This window comes from Lissotriton helveticus, chromosome 12 (assembly GCF_964261635.1).
Source record: "Lissotriton helveticus chromosome 12, aLisHel1.1, whole genome shotgun sequence".
Classification (NCBI taxonomy): Eukaryota; Metazoa; Chordata; class Amphibia; order Caudata; family Salamandridae; genus Lissotriton; species Lissotriton helveticus.
The window spans coordinates 358,072,301-358,090,447 of NC_136073.1; positions in this window are offsets into that span (position 1 = coordinate 358,072,301).

The window sequence follows — 18,147 nt, forward strand, 5'->3', positions numbered from 1 at the left end:
GATATTGGCAGCCATCGGCACCCCAGTACACGGCCTATCCCTGCTGATGAGGGGTAATACCCCGAAACACGTGTCCAGGGATGGCAAAGACAGCGAAGATAGCAGAAGATCGAAAGATGATGCATCGCGAACACTTGACTACATTGACCAGAGTCCTTAGGGGCGACACCGCCGGTGTGTGAGTAGTGTGCGACCCCACCCCATGTGTTACTTTAAAGCTCCCGTGAGCAGTGGGCTGACGAGCCTGGGATCCCGCACCTACGCGCCTGAGTGGTACTATACCTGGCAGATATTGGCAGCCATCGGCAACCCCAGTACACGGCCTATCCCTGCTGATGAGGGGTAAAACCCCGAAACACGTGTCCAGGGATGGCGAAGACAGCGAAGATAGCAGAAGATCGAAAGATGATGCATCGCGAACACTTTACTACATTGACCAGAGTCCTTAGGGGCGACACCGCCGGTGTGTGAGTAGCGTGCGACCCCACCCCCATTTGTAACTTTAAAGCTCCCGTGAGCGATGGGCTGACGAGCCTGGGATCCCGCACCTACGCGCCTGAGTGGTACTATACCTGGCAGATATTGGCAGCCATCGGCAACCCCAGTACACGGCCTATCCCTGCTGATGAGGGGTAAAACCCCGAAACACGTGTCCAGGGATGGCGAAGACAGCGAAGATAGCAGAAGATCGAAAGATGATGCATCGCGAACACTTTACTACATTGACCAGAGTCCTTAGGGGCGACACCGCCGGTGTGTGAGTAGTGTGCGACCCCACCCCCATTTGTAACTTTAAAGCTCCCGTGAGCAGTGGGCTGCCGAGCCTGGGATCCCGCACCTACGCGCCTGAGTGGTACTATACCTGGCAGATATTGGCAGCCATCGGCACCCCAGTACACGGCCTATCCCTGCTGATGAGGGGTAATACCCCGAAACACGTGTCCAGGGATGGCAAAGACAGCGAAGATAGCAGAAGATCGAAAGATGATGCATCGCGAACACTTGACTACATTGACCAGAGTCCTTAGGGGCGACACCGCCGGTGTGTGAGTAGTGTGCGACCCCACCCCATGTGTTACTTTAAAGCTCCCGTGAGCAGTGGGCTGACGAGCCTGGGATCCCGCACCTACGCGCCTGAGTGGTACTATACCTGGCAGATATTGGCAGCCATCGGCAACCCCAGTACACGGCCTATCCCTGCTGATGAGGGGTAATACCCCGAAACACGTGTCCAGGGATGGCGAAGACAGCGAAGATAGCAGAAGATCGAAAGATGATGCATCGCGAACACTTTACTACATTGACCAGAGTCCTTAGGGGCGACACCGCCGGTGTGTGAGTAGTGTGCGACCCCACCCCCATTTGTAACTTTAAAGCTCCCGTGAGCAGTGGGCTGACGAGCCTGGGATCCCGCACCTACGCGCCTGAGTGGTACTATACCTGGCAGATATTGGCAGCCATCGGCAACCCCAGTACACGGCCTATCCCTGCTGATGAGGGGTAATACCCCGAAACACGTGTCCAGGGATGGCGAAGACAGCGAAGATAGCAGAAGATCGAAAGATGATGCATCGCGAACACTTTACTACATTGACCAGAGTCCTTAGGGGCGACACCGCCGGTGTGTGAGTAGTGTGCGACCCCACCCCCATTTGTAACTTTAAAGCTCCCGTGAGCGATGGGCTGACGAGCCTGGGATCCCGCACCTACGCGCCTGAGTGGTACTATACCTGGCAGATATTGGCAGCCATCGGCACCCCAGTACACGGCCTATCCCTGCTGATGAAGGGTAATACCCCGAAACACGTGTCCAGGGATGGCGAAGACAGCGAAGATAGCAGAAGATCGAAAGATGATGCATCGCGAACACTTGACTACATTGACCAGAGTCCTTAGGGGCGACATCGCCGGTGTGTGAGTAGTGTGCGGCCCCACCCCATGTGTTACTTTAAAGCTCCCGTGAGCAGTGGGCTGACGAGCCTGGGATCCCGCACCTACGCGCCTGAGTGGTACTATACCTGGCAGATATTGGCAGCCATTGGCAACCCCAGTACACGGCCTATCCCTGCTGATGAGGGCTAATACCCCGAAACACGTGTCCAGGGATGGCGAAGACAGCGAAGATAGCAGAAGATCGAAAGATGATGCATCGCGAACACTTTACTACATTGACCAGAGTCCTTAGGGGCGACACCGCCGGTGTGTGAGTAGTGTGCGACCCCACCCCCATTTGTAACTTTAAAGCTCCCATGAGCAGTGGGCTGACGAGCCTGGGATCCCGCACCTACGCGCCTGAGTGGTACTATACCTGGCAGATATTGGCAGCCATCGGCAACCCCAGTACACGGCCTATCCCTGCTGATGAGGGGTAATACCCCGAAACACGTGTCCAGGGATGGCGAAGACAGCGAAGATAGCAGAAGATCGAAAGATGATGCATCGCGAACACTTTACTACATTGACCAGAGTCCTTAGGGGCGACACCGCCGGTGTGTGAGTAGTGTGCGACCCCACCCCCATTTGTAACTTTAAAGCTCCCGTGCGCGATGGGCTGACGAGCCTGGGATCCCGCACCTACGCGCCTGAGTGGTACTATACCTGGCAGATATTGGCAGCCATCAGCAACCCCAGTACACGGCCTATCCCTGCTGATGAGGGGTAATACCCCGAAACACGTGTCCAGGGATGGCAAAGACAGCGAAGATAGCAGAAGATCGAAAGATGATGCATCGTGAACACTTTACTACATTGACCAGAGTCCTTAGGGGCGACACCGCCGGTGTGTGAGTAGTGTGCGACCCCACCCCCATTTGTAACAGCAGATTATTACAATTTTAATTTTTTACCAGCGGATCTCCAGGGGCGGGGCGGGGTGGGGTGGGACTGGGCTGCTCAAAGAGCAGGGGAGGAGTGGTAGGCAATCCCCAGTGGGCATGACGGTTTGGCCGGCCATCTCAGGACGGCCAAACATTCATGAGCACTGTGCATGTTCCTTACCAGGCTGTAATGCACAGCCTGGTGAGATTCACACACAGGTCCTCGGACCCCATCTGAGCACCGATCCATGGTGCCCAGACCAATCACAACACTGCATTGCAGCTTTGTTATTGTCTAGAGGAGTCTGGAAGCCTGGGTGCTCTCAGTTCCTGAGTCGTGGAAGAAGGACAGTGGAGAGGTGGCCGCCGGTAAGGTAGGTTTACTAATTTTTTTATTTTTCCATTTTTCTTTTTTTTAACCGCTCCTCACCCTGCCCCAGCACTGCTGCTTGGTAGCAGCCGCGACTGGTGGCATGGACCTTTATCAAAGACCTTCGCAGGTATCCATCTTGAACTATTATATAACCAAGGTCTGTTTTTCTCCAGAGACGGAGAGGAGTTCATCAGTGCCAAGAGATGCTTGATCTGTTATTTCCCTTTAAGACCTGGAGTGGGTTGACTCAAGTGAAGAATGGGCCTTAAAAGTTCAGGAGTGCAGTGGATGAAAGTACAAACGTGCCTGGAGGTTTTCAGTCTGTGCAAAAGAAATACAGTAATTATATGTCCACGAATCCCTCATTCAGCATCCAGCGCAGCGTTCACCAGTACATTTGTGCAATAGAGCTGTAGAAGAATTTGTGTATTGTTGCTTTCAGGCAAAAAATTAAGTCTGACCTATTTTTTGAAAGTTGCCCCCATTGTTGTTGTTGTTTTTTTGCAGTTTAATACAGTGAAAACTCGACAGGAAGGTATTAGAGCACTTTACGAGAGTACCAGTTAAATTAAATAAAGGTCAGATTATTTTTTTATGCACACAGAATTCAAGTGTTTTGCCAAGAATCAAAGGACATTGAGCCAACGAGAGTAGGCAGTTCTAGCCGTACTGCCACAACATCTCTCCTACACCTCCCTTTACATGTACTCCCCCGTCTCAATTGAAGGGAATCAGTGTGATTTTAAGATGTTTAAGAGAGTAATCCTTTTAAAGTAAAAATGGAGAAATACAGTTTTAGTTGGCTTATCCCATTCTAGTCAATGCACCGAGGATGCATAGGTTTGGCTGGAAGTTTAACCCAATTGAGCCTTTGGGATGTTTTTTGTTGTTTCAGCTTTATATAGCCTGAACTAGATCATAAGGTATTGGTGCGCTTTACACGAGCACCAGTTGCATTATACTAGGACACATTCATTTTTGGTAGGCATAAGGAAATGATGTTGAGCCGACACCAAGACTCAAACCTGGTTCCCCAGTTCCAAGGCCACCAGCTCTGCCCATTATGCCACATCCTCTCTCTATTTGACTGCTAAAGGATAGTGGGTAGGGTTTAATGTTGTCAGTGTATAAGCACAAAAAAATTGAGGGAATTCTGAATTAATCACACTTTTACCCCCAGTCAAAGATCTGGGATAAACCATCGTTTTTTTTGCACACCATGCCATTCCAGTATAGACCCAGCCATATGCAAATCAGTCTTGACCCTGTTCCCCATGGGAACAGTCCAACCTGAACTGCCAGGCAAGGTCTTCCCTGGACCAGAAACAAGCATCCTGGGACCGGTTTTGGGGTAACGCCGCTCGTAAGCTAGGGAAGCTTGAATCTGGTGGCGTAGCGAGCACGGGACCCACGTCTGGGCATACACTTCCCACTTAAGGTGACAAATGCAACAAGACAGAATTCTAAATTAATCAAATATTCACCCCCTGTCATAGATCTGGGCTAAATCCATAGTTTTTTGCACGCCATGCCATTCCAGTTTAGACCAAGCCATATGCAAATCAATCTTGACCCTGTTCCCCAGATGCAGGAAGTCTAATTACCCTTCTTCCCCTGAGTGAAAACTAGAGTTTGTGGAGGCTAATGTGGATAGGTTTGCCTCATGTCCATTCGGTATGTCTGAGACAGCCCTTCTCGTTAAGCAAAGGGGAGCCTATGTAATGTAACCCTGGGCGTAGTGGGCGTAGTGGGGCTTCGTGGAGCTACGTGAAGTGGGCGAGAAACTACGCCCACCTCCGCACTCCGCGTAGCCCCACTACGCACCGCAGGCCTCCCTCCCGCCCTCCCTAAATACTTTAAATTAAAAGTGGAAAAGAATTAAAAGGCACTTACCTTGCCCGCCGCTGCCCGCCGCTGCCCGCCGCGTCCCCGGGGCTCGCTATCTTCATGGCTTCCGTCTTGTGTATCTAATGCGCATGCGCGGGCGACCGCGCATGCGCATTTCTCGTGAGAAATGCGCATGCGCGGCTGCTCGCGCATGCGCATTAGATACACAAGACGGAAGCCATGAAGATAGCGAGCCCCGGGGACGCGGCGGGCAGCGGCGGGCAAGGTAAGTGCCTTTTAATTCTTTTCCGCTTTTAATTTAAAGTATTTAGGGAGGGCGGGAGGGAGGCGGGTGGCGGCCAGCTACGCTCCGTCTGCGGAGCGTGCATAGTGCCGGATTCTACGCCTGCTACGCAAAATGCGTAGAAGCCGGCACTACGCACACTCCGTGCACGGAACGTAGCCGCCCGCCCAGGGTTAATGTAATGTATTTAAATTCCACAGAAAGGGACAGAGGTAGCTGCACATATGTACACACACTACTGCAAGGCTACCAACACTCACACTCAGATGCTGAAAGACTTTGCCTGTTAACATGTGCATCAGGGTTTACCCCCTCTGGTTACATCAATTGGGATAGGAAACTGCAGATTCCGGAAATGTTTTTTTTTTACGGGACTTTGTTTGAATTGTAGGGGTTTTTTTTGTAAAAAGTTTCTACTGTTTTCCTAATGGATAATAAGCCACTGGGCAGCCAGACAACTGAGTTGTCCACTGTTGCATCCAATCCATGGGGCTACCTGATGGAACTTCACGAAGGGAAGAGCTCTGATCTATTCATATTGTCTTCATTCACCAACAAAAGAGTAGATCCAAAAAGTCCTGAAGTCCTCTTCAATCACCTGAGTGCAGCTAATTGTTACCACAGGGACTGTTAGAAATGGGGGTCTCTAGTTGGCAGTGGCATACACTCTGTCCAAGTATATACTCTTCCTTCTAGTCAGGAGAAGGGAGCTGCACACCCTTAGAACTCCTACTCACCCCCTTGGTAGCTTGGCACGAGCAGTCAGGCTTATCTCAGAGGCAAAGTGTAAAGTATTTGCACCTATCACACACAGTAACACTGTGAAAACACTACAATTAGACACCACACCAGTTTAGAAAAAGAAAGATGTCAAAAGATGACTTTTGAAAGGCTTCAAGCAATTCTGTCCATATATCTCTTTGGTTGTTGTGATTGTACACCAAGTACCTCAAATGCATAAAAATACACAAGGCAAAACAGCCACAGAGGAGGGAAGCATCAGAAAACACAGCGATGCAACGGTTCCCTAGTCCATAGGGAGGCGATGCATCAGTTCTGCTGCAAGCAGGATAAGTGTCGCACCAAATCCGGACTGTAGGGTGAAGCGATGCGTCAAAATCCAAGACGGTTCTGGTCTGCCGGTTATGTGTCACAAAAACCTGGTGCACACATGCAATGTGTGAAAATCTGGATGCGCTGGAGGTCGATGCGGCAGTGGCATACAGGGCTGCATTGATTTCTTCAGCCATGGTCTACAATGTGTCTATTCTTTCAGGCGCACTGCAGGTCCTGCGTTGGAGTCAGTGTAGGGGTCCCGGACTTCGGAGACACAGTGCGCAGAACTTGTGCTGCATTGGTTTATTCAGCCTTCGAAAGGTGTGGCATCAATTTCTTCAGCCACACGGCGGCGGTGGATGGAAACGTCTCCCACACATCAGTGCTGCATCAAAAAAACAGGCGCTGGACGTTTGATGCGTCAATTTTGATGATAGCAAGCATGTCTTTGCAGAAGGAATAACCTCCAAGGGCCCAGAACTGGATTTGGTACCATATGGTAGAGCAGAACTCCAAGCAGCGGAGTTCACAGATGCTGCAGATGAAGTCCTTTATTGCCTCAAGACTTCCAACAGGGGGCAAGTACACACAAGTCCTTGGAGAAACTTCATAAGCAGGATGCAAAGTAAAGTCCAGTCGTTTTCCTCTCCAAAGCAGAGGCAGCAACGCCAGACCAACCCAGTAAAGCATCACACAGCAAAGGGGCAGTACTCCTCCTCACAGCTCTTCAGCCCTTCTCCTTGACAGGGGTTCCTCTTGATCCAGAAGTGTTCTAAAAGTCTGGAGTTTTAGGTCTTTTTGGCATTCTTCAAGATTTGTCTTGGTAGTGCACAAATTCTTGTCCTGTCTGGTCTTGTTTCAGACACGCTCCAGGGGGGTGGAGACAGCATTGTGAAAATCCAGAGAAATCCCTATTCAGGTGCAGGTGACTGCTTCTCCCACCACTCTAACCCAGGGAGGCCCATCAGCCTGGGAAAGGCAATCAGGATATGCAGGGCACACCTCAACTAACCTTTGTGTGACTGTCTAGATTGAATGCCTAAACAGGCCCCAGTCAGTCTAAACCAAACGTTGATTCCATAGGCAGGCAGAGGCACAGGATAATTAAACAAGAAAATGCCCACTTTCTGAAAGTGGCATTTTCAAACACAAAATTTTAAAACCACCTTAACTAAAATATTTGTTTTTCAAGTTCTGAGCTCAGAGAGACCAAACTCCAAATCTCTAGCTGTTCCCAACTGAAAGTTACACTTGTAAATTGTTACAAGACAGCTCAAATGATAACCCGTGGGAGAACTAATCCTTGCAAAAGAGAAAAATGAAATTGGCAGAATTTCACTGTCAGGACATGCAAAACACACCAGTACATGTCCTACCTTTCACATAGACTGCACACTGCCCATGGGGGTTCCTTGGGTCTACTTTAGGGGTATCTTACATGTAGTAAAAGGGAAGGTTATAGCCTGAAAAGTGGGTGCACTTGCCAGGTAGACATGGCAGTTTAGAACTGCACCCACAGACACTACAATGGTAGGCCTGAGACAAGTTTTCAGGGCTACTCATGTGGGTGGCACCACCAGTGCTGCAGGTCTCCTAGCAGCATTTAAGTTACATGCAGTAGGTACACACAGCCCACTTTCCTAGGGACTTAACAGTAAATCAAACATGGCAATCATGGAAAACCAATCAGAATTACAATTCACAAAGGGAGCACTTGCGCTTAAGCACTGATCAGCAGCGGTAAAGTGCCCAGACTACATAAACCAGCAAAAAGTAGGTCCAGCAAACGGTCAAAGATGCAGGAGGTAGAGGCAAAAAGACAGGATAAACCATAGCCAAGGAAGCCAGGTCCAACAGGGACAATGTTATTGAAAAACAAGAGTCAACCAGGGAATCTCTGCACCGGTTTAACTGAAAATCATCACTGTTCTTGGAATCATTTGTTTGTGCCCTCAAGATAACATATATCAAACCATTATTTAAAAAAAAGCCTGGACTAGACACTACAGACCTGCCCGACTATTGATTTACAGAAAAGAGAAGCTTCCTGGGCAAGATGATCAAGGAAAACATACCCAAGCAATGATTCCCTATTATTTGAATACTATTCTCCTTGTCTGATTGCCAAATTTGTTTTCATCCCAAATGTGGCAGGATCCTCAATGATGACCACCTGGGGAAATTGTGTCAATAGTTTAGCAGAGTAGGATGGCTGCCCTCATGCTACTTAGCCACAAACCAGCATTTGACAAAATACATTATCTCAACCTTCTGCTCAGGTTTAAGATAATTTTAAATGAGGGACCTCACTTGAGCTGAATCGCCTTGTTCCCCACAGAGAAGGTACAATTCCTCCCACTATTACCATACTAATACACACCTTTTTATATTGAAGCTGGTATGGGTCTTGACACTATGCATGCTACCCTGCTCTTCAACATTTATCTCAGCCCTCTGCTAGCATCATCAACACCTTTGACCTCTCCTGCTACCACTAAAATGGTAGCCACATATGATGATGGAAATGGAAACAGCAGTTGCCTTACAATAATATGGCCTTTGGCACTGTGTGATAGCAGTTGTATTGTTGTTGTTTAACAACAATCTCAAATTCAAGGCAATTAACAGAAATTCTAACTTGCAAGGACTGGATAGCTGTTTAGCAATGTGATTTGTTGTCAAAAGAGGCTGAAGCCCCACTAATCACATAAAGCAATGTCAAGCACGTGAAGGGACCTGAAGTCCAGGCTCAAACTAAACCACCAAGGTATCAGCGTCATCAAATCTTAATTTCCTGTTCTCAGGATCCTGAGATGTAATTTTCTGTTACTGAGGTTTGCCAAAGCAGGCCCAGACTGCAATTGTCCTCATACTCTTCTGCTTAGACCATACAAGACCATACCAAAGCAATCTAATTGGGAATGCCTGTTTTCCTTCTACATCACAGCATTAATTCAAGCATTGTGTTGCATTGCCTTCCAAGAGCAAGATGGCACTCTCCTTATACATCAAGAAATCAAAGGGTACACCCTCTTTTTCAGCAACAGGTGTTCCAAACCTACAACCTAAGATCAACCTCATATTAAAACAAATCTACCAGGTATCTTTATCAGCTTCAGTGAAACTTCAGATGTGTGACGTCACCTTCTTACAGATTGAAGCAGAAGGCAATTTCCACAGGTTCAATAATTATACAAGCTCATACGTGAGACGGCAGTAACCATAATAAAATCATAAAAGCTATGTCAGAAGAGATGAGGAAGTGCTTCAATAGGAAGCAGCAAGCTATTTTCTATGTGTAGGGAAGCCTTGAGCACTGCCACTACAAAGTATGTTTCTTTAAAAAGAGATGCTATAATTGCATCCAGACTAATATCCACTGCTATCAGTATACCAGTGCGGGAGCCTGAGGATTCGCCAAAACTGATATTTGAGTCTAAACACCCAGCTTACAGATTTCGTCTCTTGGGAAATCCTGATGGCTCTTGAAAAGGTTGATGGACCTCTGCCACTTAGTTAGAACAGAACTAGAACAGAGACATAAACTGTCCATGCATCATCAATGGTCAGATTAATGTTCAGTCAATGATGAGAGGTTGATGAACCTTCAAAAGCTTAATTTATCTTGAAGGATTAGTAATATTTGTGTCATCTTTATTTAGATTAGTCATTTTACAGCACGATTTATAAAAAGGTTGATTAGTGACAGCATAAATCAATCCAGAATGTTTCATGAAGGAAATTGTCATTAAACTAGCCCAATCTACCCTAATAGAACCCGTGCAGAGATCTTTTTGGAAAAAAGCAACATTTATAATCTGACAAGAACTACCCATAAAGAGTTGTTCTGTTTCTTACAGCTGCAGTAGCAGCTACTTTAATAGGTTGATCTTTGCTGTAGCATTGATCAAGGAAGGATGTTGTGTACACACAACAAACTCAATTTCCAAGTGTATCCAACTCTTTTATTGTTTGGACTAGTTGAACATGCCCTTGCATCTCCAAGTGCATTACCGATCCCCTAACCACATTCCAATCTAGAATATATAAGGGTCTCTAAAAAGTCACCTTTAGCAGTGGCTATCGGTAACAGAAGTTAAGGAGCCACTCTCCTGTACTAGAGCCGCAAAGGCAGGATAAGGAGATCTTGGTCAGAGTCTTCTTCCCATCAGATTCTGCAATTCTCTTCTCTAACTAACTAACATCCATTAAGCTATGAGCATGAGTCGAAAAAAAAGGCTTTTAGGCCCAACTAAACAGGCACATTTAAGAATGATAGCCTGGTACGAAAAAAATCTTCTATATTATTTCGCATACGTTTGAGTACTACACATTTTCCCTACATATGATTAATCTAGAAATTTTTTACTAAATTAATAATGCATTTGAATATGATTTTTTCATGTTATAAAACAGAGATGTTTTTCTGAGTGTCAATTTGTATGTGAAAGCATTTCTACAGCAGTTTAAACGCATTCTAAAGTGCAGTTCTTACAAGGTCTGTGAGTTGAATTTTAATTTTTAAAGTAATATCCTTCACTAAGGATTGCTGTATAAATATAGAGATGACCATGATGATTGCAGAGAAAGGCACAATAATTTCAAGGTTGCTCACAATATGCCAACAATGTCCACAGTGTTCCAGGTAACTCATTATGACAACAATAAAAATTAGCTATTTAACTGTGCACCAGCCATCATTCATTCCCAACAGGAGCCTGTCGGACCCACGCCACATACAATAGTGAAAAGATTCCCGCTCACTAATCTGTCTCCATAATGATCTGGGGCATGCAGGAGCACCACAATCTGTGTAGGCAGGCTGAAGCTGGTGGAGGTTAATGGGCAACTGAGCAGAAGGAGCCACCAGCTAGAGCACTCAGGCCAATCCTGAAGCTGCTCTCCTGTGAGAGCACCTTCAGGATTGGTCGCCGGGGGACTGGCAAAAACAAAAAGCAATCTGAAATGTGCACCATTTTGTCCCAGCACTTGGATGGCCATCTTCCAATGTTTTTCTTAATTCTGAAAATGTGTTCCAAGATGGCCACTCTTGCGTGCATATGCACAGTTATACACCTGTGGACATTTTAGCATTTTAAACTTTAGTTTAGAGTCCCAAGATGGCTGAGGGCCATTTTAGGAAAATAAATAAAAAAACGAAGTATGCATATAAAGTTAAGCAAATAAAAAATCAAGTGGCCTTGTAACAATGTACAGCTGCAGTGTCCACACCAACACAGCTTAAGTAACGAAAAGCAGAGTCAGGGAAGGGGACGTGCAGGAGAGCAATAGATGAGCTGGGGAGTGACAAGCTTCGAGAAAGAGTGCATAGGTTGCAATGTGAGGGTGGCCAAGTACATGGCGAAGAGAGCAAGGGAAGCCATGAGCTCTCATGGACTGCTAACAAAGATATCAGTGGTGGAACAATACAAGCCATCCAATCAAAATGATAGTAAAGGAGCAGTTCTCCAGAATTGGAACAAAAACAAATAGGAAGGGAAGCTAATTAATTAGGAGCAAGAAACTGAGCCACCAAAGCCACCAGCAGATTTCTTTTCTGGTATTTTTAAGACTAGTTGGAAATTGAGATATTGGGATTTGTGGAACATTGGTTTGTAGCACGGTGTTTTGTGAGGAAATTCAGGGCCAGATGCATCATGTATTTTGATACTCGCAAATGGGCTGATTCACAGAATCGGACCATTTGCGATTGCAAAAAATTCATTTCTGATGCAGCAAACCCAATTTTGCGATTTGGTAACCTGTTACAGAATCGCAAAATAGGGTTGCAATTTGCGGTTTGGAAGGGGTGTGTTTAGGGCGGCCCTTCCATATAGCGAATCCTAACGGTATGCATTAATGTTTTGTGACTGTGAATGCAGTCACAAAACATTCGCATATTACCACCTACTTCAAGTAGGTGGTAACCCATTTGCAAATGGGAGGGACCCCTTCACTTTTGTGAATGTTAGTTAAATCATTTTTTAACAGCAGACAGTGGTCCAATGTATCACTGCCTGCTCCCAAAAAATGAAAAGAAAACTTTTCATTTTTTGGGGGGAAACGCATCCCATTTTCCTTTAAGAAAAGCGGCCTGCATTTGAAAAAAAAAAGAATTGCCTTATTAAAAAGCAATCACAGACATGGTGGTCTGCTGAGCCGAGCAGGCCACCATCCCTGTGATTTTTGCGATTCCTAGGGGGTCGCAAATTGCGATCTACCTCATTAATATTCATGAGGTAGGTCATTTGTAATATACTAGGAATCGCTAAAAGTGTTAAACACACTTACATACATTCCATTTTGCGATTTCCTAATTACAAGTCGCAAAGATTTGCAATTAAGAAATCACAAAACAGGGCCTTCATGCATCTGGCCTCAAATTCCTTCCTTTTCCAGGTAGAGACCCATTAGAACTGTGCTATGTGTTTAAACTCTCTGGTTCCGTAAAGCCTTTCAGCATACATGCCTTAGACAAGTATGCAAAATAGACATGCAAATACTAGGGGCCATATGTATCATAGTTCCGTTTTGCGAATTCTAAATAGCGATTTTTAAGGAATCGCTATTTAGAAATCGCAAAATGGTATGTATGTAGGAAATCGCTTCTTTTTAGCGATTCCTTAACATTCCTAAATTGCGATCGCAAATTTCCCATTCATTTCTATGGGCCAGGAGGCCCATAGGAATGAAGGGGAAATTTGCGATTAGCAATTTGCTAATCGCAATTTAGGAATATTTTCAAGGGTGCAGGGGTGTCTCAAGAACACCCTGCTGCACCCCTGAAAATGACATGTGGGGGCATATGGCGCACATACATGCCCTAAGGGCATGTATGAGCGTCATATGGCACCTTTGGTTTTTAGAAAAATTGCTTTTGTAAAAGAATTCGCAACTTACCACCAACTAGAAGTTGGTGGTAATTTGCGAATCCTTATGGGCATTTTTAAATTATTTTTTCTTTGATACATTGCATTTAAGGAATCGCAAAATTTGCGATTCCTTAAGTGCAATCGCAAAATAAGGAATGGCAATTTTTGCGATTCCTTATTTTGCAGCAAAAATGTTTCATACATACCATTTAGCAAATTAGCATTCGCAAAAGCCGAAATTCTGCGAATTTCGGCCTTTGCGAATGCGAATTTGCTTGATACATATGGCCCTAGGTGTAGAAGTCAGACTGAGTTTCAATCGTATCTTCCATATAAACCTGTCACCTCTTATTTTTCTTGGTGAGCCGTAGTTAACGTTACCAGTGGCACTATATTAACTATTCATTTTACTAATATCATACTTTATTCAAACATAACATTTTGTTTGTGTCCATTTTAAAATATGATGCTACTATCAAGGTAGTTGTGTTCCAAAAAAATCTTTAAATGTACCTGGCTGAGACAAAATGCATCTCCAGGGTAGAAGGGTTGAGCTGAGCTGATATGTCAGACTTGGTGATGGATCTATAGATCACGCAACTGTCAGTATTATACATTTTGGGGGCATTTTTTCAGGAGAATAGGAAAACTAGCGATAACTTTTACCCCCTTCCCGCTGTGTTATGCTTATTTGGAGACAAGTGTTAAGAGTCAACAAGAACTGTAAGAGAATCTCTTATCTGCAAGTGACCCCTGCCTTGAATCCCCCAAAAAATACACACATAAATATTGATATTTTATATTAAATGATTCATTATTATACTCTCAATAAATTAAATATGGGTATACATCAGGGTGGTTCCAGTTTGGTGATGGGCTTGGAGACCACTTCAAACCTCTTTTTTCCTTTTCTAGTAATTTCTTCTGTTTCCATGATTACGGGAACTTCCTACTTTTCCTACATTGTAATTTATATTTTATTTCTTTTACAACTAAAATGACTAAACATTTCAGAATATGGCAGCATATAAAAGTATGCAAAGCTAACTTTTTGTTTGTTTGCATGTGAGCAGAAATCGCTTTCTGATCTGATATGGCTCAGTCACGATGTTTATCTGAACTTTTCAAATGGTTAGAAGATTTTCTGAAGTCCTCGCTTTATTACCGACTGACTATTTGAAGTCACGATTCTCAGTAAGATCCGTTTAAATTGGGATATTTGGGACACAGCATTTGTTGCTTCGTTGCTATGACAATATGAAAGCATTAGGCCAGCCAGTTCACAGCGTGTCCTCCTGTCCTAAAATGACAGCATGCTATGTACAAGTGAACGCAGAAGAAATTGTTGCATAAAGATGGGATTAGGGGAAACATAGAGCTGCATACAAGGGGGATCCTGAAGTTGCAGACTTCAGCCCTTGAATCAGCCTTCCACCTGGGTTAGGTTCTCCAGAAAGATTCCGGCCCTGCTCAGATTCAGTGACTTTCCTAATTGTTCCACAGGCCAACAATTCATAGTTATGCAGTAGCTGGTGACGGTTCCCGGTAAGTGACCGCTCTAGTACACCACTTGCTCCTCGAAACAGACTGTTTATGTCCCTGCTCAGCCCTGAACATCTATTGGAAAGGTCTGATGGGTGAACTGACTATTAATTTAATCTGGCCTCATACCAGACTGACTGGCTGCATGAAAAGCTCTGGGCGATAAATCCATGCTGGTTTATAGTTGCTCCACTACACTAGCTTAACAAACCTTGTGGGGGGTCCCCTGCAAACTACATGGTGGGGCTCCCCTCCAGACTCAGCCAGGAGCTGTCTTGCCAGGGTACTGTGCTGAAGGGGCCCCCTAGGGATCGGGGACCCCCGCGGGTGCTGCAGGGGCCTTTGATTTAGGGCTAATTCACTGCAGTTGTTCACATACCTCCTTATTAACATCCTGAAAGGTAAAAATAGGTTTGTTCGACTTGGCCCCCTCTGCAGGGTCACCCCAAAGTTTTTCTTTTTACCCTTCAATTTTTGTTGAATTTGTTTTTGTTGGCCCTAGGACTAGGTGCACTTTACCACTGCAAACCAGTGCTAACGTCCTTCTGCTGTCTCTCCTAAACATGGTTAAATTGGCTTGCACGCATTTGGCATACTTCATTTACTTTTGAGTCCCTTGTAGACTGGTATACTATATACTCAGGGCCTGTAAATTAAATGCTACCAGTGGACCTGCTGCACTTATTGTGCCACCCACTCAGGTATCAACTTAAAACGTGTCACAGGTCTGCCCCTGAAGCCTTAATATAGTTTTGAATTGCCATGTTGAATTGTCATTCAAACCCCCCTGCCAAGCCTTAAGCTGCCCTTTTATTACATGGAAGTCACCCCTAAGGTAGGCCATAGGAAGCCCATAGGGTAGGGTGCTGTTTAATGAAGAGGTTGCGCATGTACTTTTAAGTTTGACATGTTCTGGTAGTGAAAAACGTCTAATTTGTTTTTCACTACTGTGAGGCCTACCCCTCTCATAGGATGACATTGGGGATTCTGTGTTACATTTAATACGCTGTAATTTCTAACTCGGAGCTGGAAGGTTTGTCATTTTTGTTGTCTTTGAGATTGTGGGAAGAAGCCCTATTTAATATTAAAGTCGTGTTTTTGGTGACAATTATAAAAATGCCACTTTTAGAAAGTTGCCTTGTGTTTGCTTTGTTCACCCTAGTTGACGGGGTATTGCCAGACATGGGTCCTTTGCTTGCTTTGTCACTGGATTCAAGCTAGATTGGCTGATGAGGGGTGTTACCCCAAAACTGGTCCCGGGATGCGTGTTTCCGATCCAGGGAAAACCTGGTTTGACAGTTCAGGCTGGACTATGCCCATGAGGCCAGACTTATTTGCGTATGGCTGGGTCTGAACTGTGGTGGCGAAGTGAGCTAAAGAATGATGATGGATTCAACCCAGTTCTGTGGCTGGGGGTGAATGTCTGAAAAGTTTCAGGGCGCTGTCCATCATCTCCTTGTGTTTGCTTTGTTTGCCCTAAGTTGGCAGGGAAAGCCCAGACGTGGGTCCCTTGCTCTCTTTGCTACTGGATTCAAGCTAGCCTAGCTGATGAGGTGTGTTACTTCAATACCTGCCCCAGTATGCTTGTTTCCAGTTTAGAAAATCCCTGGCTTGGCAGTTCGGGCTGGACTGTTTCCATGAGGAATAGGGTTGAGACTGATTTTCATATGCGTGGGTCTGAACTGGGGTGGTCAACTGAGCTAAAGAACGATGATGGGTTCAACCCAGATCCGTGACTGGGGGGTGAGTGTCTGAAAAGTTTCAGCGCTCTTGTGTTCTCTTGTAGAAAGTAGGCATTTTTCTGCCCTTAGCACTTTTTTGCCTCTAGCCTGGGCCACATAACTAAGAGTAACTGACAGTTGGACTTTGTGAATTCTTTCCAGACAGTTAATCAATAGAGGTATTAGAAGTGCCTGGATGAGCATGACAGGATGGGAGGGTGGAGTTGCGCACAGTCCCACTTAAAACTGAATAACCTGTGCTCTGCCTTCACAGAAAGGGCCTAACAAGCTTGCATTGTTATTGCAGCCAGCGTGGCTCCAAGGCAGGGGAGGCAGGGTGTTCCATTCACTTCAAAGCCACTGTCTAGAAGCTTCTCCTGTCTTCCCGAACCAGGGCACCAGGGGAAAAATGAGGACCTCAGACACCAACTCTTCAGTACACTTCTGGACCTGTGGATACTCTGCCAGGAAGAAGGGTTGCTGTGCTGCTACAAGGACTGCCAATCTGCAGGACTGCTGCTCCAAAGGAACTGCTACGCTGCTGTGCTGACCATCTGCCTGCTGCTCTTTTGCCTGGGGAAGACGAACTGGACCTGCAACTTCATCTTGAACCCAGGATCCCACAGTGACTCTACAGGCTAGTCTGCTGACTTCCTGATCTGAGCCTCAGGGACATAAAAGTCTCCCCAAGCAGCTTCTGGCGCCTGATGCAGGAGGATCCTGACCCTCAAGTGGTGCCTTTCAGATCATGGACCATTGGTGTGGCTCATGGGCTCTTGAAATCATGCTTTTGGGCTTTTTGTGACCGCAAACGGGCCTGTTTGCTCCATGACCGCACCACACACACCAAATTCAGCACAAGCCACCGCCAGCCTATCGCAAATACAATGCGGGTGATACCTTACCATTCAAAAGTTGGAACGGGTTAATACCCATCATCCTATGCCAGCCTTTTCTAATAACAACAACCATACGGAGAATTGGTTACTAATAAGATTTCACCTCACCTAAGAAGGAATTCTACCTTGCCAAGGCTTATGCAGCACTATATGAACAGAAAAACTGACCATACGCTAGACAACATCCATAATAGAAGGCCAACACACTTTGCTTGCCCTGAAGAAGTCTGAGAGGACGAAACGCGTTGGCTACGGTTTTATCTTGTTGTGACAAAGAAATTCATGAATAAAAAAGGATTGAAATACCTGCTGAATCACTGTTCTTTCATAATTGTGATACATTGTAGAAAATTATAATTGAGTGCTGGACTGCATTGTTGTTGTAGTATTTGTAGAGTTCTAAACTCTAGGAGGGTTAAGGTTATTGAGCCTCAGTTCTGGTGCACCAAAAGAACTAATACAATACATGACCTCACTATAGTGATGAGTGCAGTCCCAAATTGCCTCATACCCTTGGTTCTGTTCTTTACGGCCAGCCCATCTCTTCACAGAGCAAGCATCAATCACCCACGGAGAACTGCCAATGCGAGGCTCCAGCCCGCTCGTCCGAAAAGCCCAGCTTGCTCTTCGCGACATGGGAGCCACCACCTTGATGCTCCTCTTGCTTCCTGTCAACCTCTCAAATGAGAAGGGCACTCTTGGCACAATTTTGGGAAGGTACATCTCCAGCGGGGCTA